This window comes from Danio rerio, chromosome 7 (genome assembly GCF_049306965.1).
Source record: "Danio rerio strain Tuebingen ecotype United States chromosome 7, GRCz12tu, whole genome shotgun sequence".
Lineage (NCBI taxonomy): Eukaryota > Metazoa > Chordata > Actinopteri > Cypriniformes > Danionidae > Danio > Danio rerio.
This window is the reverse complement of record NC_133182.1, coordinates 10317589-10323980: the sequence shown is the minus strand read 5'-3', so window position 1 is coordinate 10323980 and position 6392 is coordinate 10317589.

Genomic DNA, 6392 nt, shown 5'->3' with positions numbered 1-6392 from the left:
AATATCAGTTTGCAACATCAAGCAGCATAACAAGCTGTTTTTAATATCTAAAAATCTATGGAATGGGCGACGCAGTGGCGCAGTAGGTAGTGCTGTCGCCTCACAGCAAGAAGGTCGCTGGGTCGCTGATTCGAGCCTCGGCTCGGTTGGCATTTCTGTGTGGAGTTTGCATATTCTCCCTGCGTTCGCGTGGGTTTCCTCCGGGTGCTCCGATGTCCCCCACAGTCCAAAGACATGCGGTACAGGTGAGTTGGGTGGGCTGAATTGTCTGTAGTGTATGAGTGTGTGTGGATGTTTGCCAGAGATGGGTTGCGGCTGGAAGGGCATCCACTGCGTAAAACCGTGTTAGACGAGTTGGCGGTTAATTCCGCTGTGGCGGATTAATAAAGGGACTAAGCCAACAAGAAAATGAATGAATGAATGAATGAAAATCAATGGAGGTAAATGAGACCAGAAGTCTTGAGCCAAATTCAAGATTCAAGATTCCAATGTCTGAACTTGCTCATACATGAAGAATAAGGTAATGCCTTTTTTTATGAATATTTTGGTAGTCAGAAGGGTATCAATGTGTGGATGTCAAATAGACATTGTCATTGACATTGACAAAATTGACATGTGAATGCTTTTTTTTTTAGACACCATGTCAATTTGGAAGAACTTTGACTTTAACAAGCAGCGCTGCTCATCACTGTTAGTTCCTTAGCAGTGGACCAATCAGAAGAGTTTGGAGGCGGGGCAACCATTGCAAATTGTTGTATACAGGTGCTCTGACTGTGTCTTTTATACCCTCATGCTTTATGCTGTTTATATATATATATATATATATATATATATATATATATATATATATATATATATATATATATATATATATATATATATATATAATACCTTCTTCATAAGCTTGCAACTGATAAAGGTCCTAATGGGCACCTTGTTGCTATAAGAAGATCGAAAAAACTTGGCAAAATTGCAAATCTCTTTGATGTCAAAAGCTTGACATCTATTTGACGTCCACACATTGATGCCCTTCTGACCACCAAAATTTTCATTCATTCATTTTTCATTTGTTTTGACCGCTTTTCCGGTTCCGGGAAACGGGGACACCAGTCTTAGGGGAGATCCCCAGACTTCCCTCTTCCCAGACACTTCCTCCTGCTCCTCCAGGGGGATCCCGAGGCGTTCCCAGGCCAGCCAAGAGACGTAGACCCTCCAGCATGTCCTGGTTCCTCCCCGAGGTCTCCTCCTGGTGGGACATGCCACCTTACATGACTTCTCTCGATGTGGAGAAGCAGCGGCTCTACTCCGAGCTCCTCTTGGGTGACAAAGCTCCTCACCCTATCTATGCGCCCTGCCACCCTGTGAAGGAAACTCATTTCCCCCGCTTGTATCTGAGATCTTGTCCTTTCAGTCATGACCCAAACTCTGCCTATCAATCTCACGTTCCATCCTTCCCTCACTCGTTAACAAAACCCCAAGATACTTGAACTCCTCCACCTGGGGTAAGGACTTTCCTCCAGCCTGGAGATGACAAACCACCTTTTTCCAGTGGAGCACCATGGACTTGAAGTCGGAGGTGCTGATTCTCAGATCAGCCACGTCACACTGGGCAGCAAACCGCCCTAGTGCATGCTGAAGGTACCTGTTCGATGAAGCCAACAAAACAACATCGTCCGCGAATAACAGAGATAAGATCCTGTGGACCCCAATCCCGACCCCCTCCAGCCTAAGGCTGCCCTTTGTCACCAATTCTGTTCATAATTTTTATGGACAGCATTTCAAAGCCTTGCCAGAGTCCAACATGCACTGGAAACAAGTCTGACTTATTGCCGGCAATGCAAACCAAACTCCTCTGTTCATACAGGGACGGCCCTCAACAGATCGCCTCTGACCCCATACTTAGAGAGCACCCTCCACAGAATGCCACGAGGGACAGGGTCAAATGCCTTCTTCAAGGCAACAAAACACATGTGGACTGGTTGGGCATACTCCCATGAACCCTCAAGCAACCTGGTGAGGGTATAGAGCTGGTCTAGTGTACAACGGCCTGGATGAAAACCGCATTGTTCCTCCTGAATCCTAGGTTCAACCATCAAAATAACGATCCAAAAAAGTATTATACTATAATAAAAGAGTTATTCCTCTGAAAGCTTTAAATGCTAATTACAAAATTACAATGGATTTTGTATGGATTGGCAAAACAAAAAACATAAAAAACCAATGACAGATCAATTTTGTAATCATTTTTTTGATGTCGATCTGGGTAGTCAACTGACATCAAATCGGTTAGCATTTTTACATGGTTTTTAGTGAGTTTCTTTTTTTTTTATTATGATTTTTTTTTGCCATGTAGGTGCCTGCCGGGATACCATCACCCATATGTATATTCAGCTAGAGCATTCAGTCAAGCAAACAGTGTTAGGTTTGGTTGGTTTATATCATCATAAACGCTATTCTTAGAGCTGTATCTTTATGTAAAAAAAATAATAAAATAAATAAATGAATAAATAAATAAATTAAGTACATGAGAACCAAAATACAAGTGTAAACACACCATTAAAAGCAACACCGTCTCATTGGAAACACATGCTTCAGCCCAAATTTTCACAAAAAAACAACATACGTTTGACTGCAGCTTCTGTAAATTGAAAGCCATGGGGCAGTGCGATGCCAACAACATTTGCTCCTTTTCACATTATTGATATTTACAGGGACATACTATCGATGAATAAAGCATTATTTGTGTGCATTTTTTTGCACAACACACACACAACAAAGACATAAAACTGGCTGTGGTGTGTCGAATACATTTGTGTGACCTTTCCATCTCCATATGGAGACTTTTCTGGAGTTTGCTCAGAAGCTCACTCTGTACAATGATGCAGACTGATTGGGTTCGACAGAAATTTCCAATTATTGATGAATATATTCTGCTGTGTCATACAACACTGGAATTATAGGGCCTATAGCAGGGGTCACCAGTCCTGGTCCTGGAGGGCCGGTATCCCTGCAGGGTTTAGCTCCATCTTGCCTCAACACATCTGCCTGGATGTTTCAAGTATACCTAGTAAGACCTTGATTAGCTTGTTTTGTGTGTTTGATTAGGGTTGGAGCTAATTCTGCAGGACACCGGTACTCCAGGAACAAGTTTGGTGACCCCTGGCCTATAGATTTAGGCCCTGTCCACATGGACACAGATATTTTCAAAGCAACTGTTTTTTCTATGCGTTTTGTTGTTCATGTTCACAAAAGTTTTGGATGACTAAAAATATCAGGCCAGGATGAAAATTTTCCAACACTCTGGGTACAGTGGGTAAAGTTTAGATCGGATATGCGGCCGATATGTACATCAGTTATAGTAGCATTTTTATGACACTGTATGACAATTAATATTTTTAGCACTGTGACGGGTGGGTTTAGGGTTGGTTTAGGAGGGCTAAACATTTTGACTTCAACTGTACTTTACTGTACTGTACAGGCAGCTTATGGCAAACTCCACTGGACTGACTGAATGAGTGATGCTCACAGTTGCGTCCTATTTAGAGCACTCCAAGTCAGACACTTAATTCAATTAGGATGCTGCCTATGTAGGCGGCAGACATGCAAGGCAGCTCATTAGTTTTCTAACATCGTCTGAGTGTAAGAGCTGAAATATTGTTTCTGACTAACAGGCGGTTTTCACTCACGGCCCCACAGCTTGACTTCTCAGAAGTATCACTTATACTACGGGTGCCAGAAGTGAACATCATTAAGGGAAGTTCACATTTTTTCCTTGTCAAGTCCAATTTTTCGGGTGTTCAAAACACTGGTATGGAGAATAAGTGCAAGAAAAATAAACATTCGACGTTCAGAGAAAAAAAAACTGAGCTAGTGATTTGGCAATTCAAGTATATTATGATTTGTTATGACATAACAAGGCAAAGTATGATCACAATCAAAGAGAAATCAGCTACATACTATGATATAGTCAGTTTTGAAGAGCTGTATTGGCATTGATAAGCAACCGATCTGAAGGAAATAAAGTCACGTGTTACTATTCAAACAATTCAATTAAACAGCAGTAATAGAGTCATTTTACTGTCCTCAAAACCCATTTGTACAATCAAAACCCCTTAAATTAAGCAAAACTGCATAAAAAATACAATTCTGTCTTTATTTACTTGCCCTCATGTTTTTTTTTCTCAAATCTGTATGATTTTGATGTATCATTTTTGAAGAATTGTGTATTTTTTCGTCACAATAGCATACGAATATGAAATCTTCAGTATATATATATATATATATATATATATATATATAAATATATATATATATATATATATATATATATAACTATATATATTTATATATATATATATATATATATATATATATATATATATATATATATATATATATATATATATATATATATTTATATATAACTGTTATGTGTGTGTGTGTGTGTGTGTGTGTGTGTGTGTGTGTGTGTGTGTGTGTGTGTATATATATACAGCCAACAAAAAGCAGACACTACAGATCTAAAGTTTAAAAGATGCACGCCCAGCTGTTTAACTGTCAGCTTATGATTTAAATCCGGAAGAAAGTAGTTCCTCATACAAAAGGGTTTTTGAGACTCTCCATGTTTGATTTTGTTTTTATATACACAATTATGCTGTCGAACTGTTGTATAAACACAATATAACACTCGTAGCAGTGCGATTTGGCTGTATATCGGCACTAGTTGGAGCACTAAGGCGCGAGGCCGCACGCACGCCTCCCACCAGTGCCGATATACATCCATATCGCACTGCTACTCGTGTGATATTGCTCATATACACACACACACACACACACACACACGTGTATGTATATATATATAACAGTTCGGTCTGGTTCTCGAATCGAATTAGCTGATAGCCGTAGAATATTCTGCAATAACAGCACTCATACAGCTTCTTCACTCTTGAGTATTACTCCACCCACATTGAGTGAGAGCAGATCAATAAACTCTGTACAACTCACATATTACAGCTGTTGGACAACATAATGTACTTTTGGGCCTTTTTTTAGGCGTGAATGTTGTTGTTTAGATTGCAAATATTAGTTTATTTATAAGGATAGTGCCTATATTAACAATTTGTAATTTTTATGGCAGGTGGCATCAGCATGCTGAGCAAAGAAATTGATGGTTGACCGCCACAAGATGGCGACAGAGACCGCATAATAATTCCTAAGCAAGGAAAACTCAAATTATTATTAATCAGATAAGTGACATTCTAAAGCTGTGTTGACACCAGATGTGGCATGCGCGGATAAATCGCACTATTCGCACGTAAATAGACCCGTGAACAATTCGAGTTTACTGGCTTCATTCGCTTGTCAAATCCAATTCAATTGCACGTCAAATTTATTTCGCAATAGATGCAGATGAGCGTCCTGATTCGTTGTTAAATGTCTAACATGGACTTTATTGCAGCAGCGTTGCTTATGTGCTTTATGAAGGCTGAAAAACAGCGTAGATTCATTTGGAGCCGTGTCTGAGTCCACTAGATCCTTTCAGAGGTGCAACCAGCTCTGTGAGTTCATAAACTCCTCCAGAAACTAAGCTTGGATGATGGAAGCTTTCAGGGAGCCCAGTTTGATGGACTGTTGTCGGGTGTCGGCAGGAGGATTTTGGACACCAACAACAGGCATTATGCTATGTCATAATCACGCCCCTACAGGACAAAGCTCATGATTGGTTAACACGACGCGAATGTCCGCTGAAGTTCAGATTTTCCAACTCGAGCATTTCGCGTGATAAGCGTCTCTATCACGCAAATGAATCAGCGCGAGTTGAATATTTTGGCATGGTTGGAAAAAGTAATAAATTACAATCTGTATTCACTTCAAAAATAAATAAAGCGTAACTAAATGTGTTACTTACTTTTTAAGGGCGCAATGTGAATATAAATGTGCTATGTTATTTTATTGTAATTTGCATTTTTTAAACTTTTTTTTAAAGAGATAAGGTAGACTAAACATTGTAATATATTACTTTTTTTCGCAACAGTGCGCATCATTTGCGGCATATTTGTGTCTTTGCATTGACTCAATATGTAAACCACTTGCGGTTGATGCTTCATCCATGTCTGGTGTGAATGCAGCGATAGTCGATCTCTCTTTTGTATGTTGTAGTGTTGTTTTTATACCATAATAATCTGTTAGTGTCTGCTTTGCTTGTGATGTTCTGATTGCACCAGAGAAACACTGAGAAATCTCTGTAGACTGATGGCATTTCATGCCGATCAGCCTTACAATCTTAAAATGTGACCAAAATCTGCTGTTTTTTCATCACTTTAGATATTACATTAGAGAATCATTCAAACACCAGCTCTAAAGGGATGTTGGTGAATTAGCAACGGTTTCTA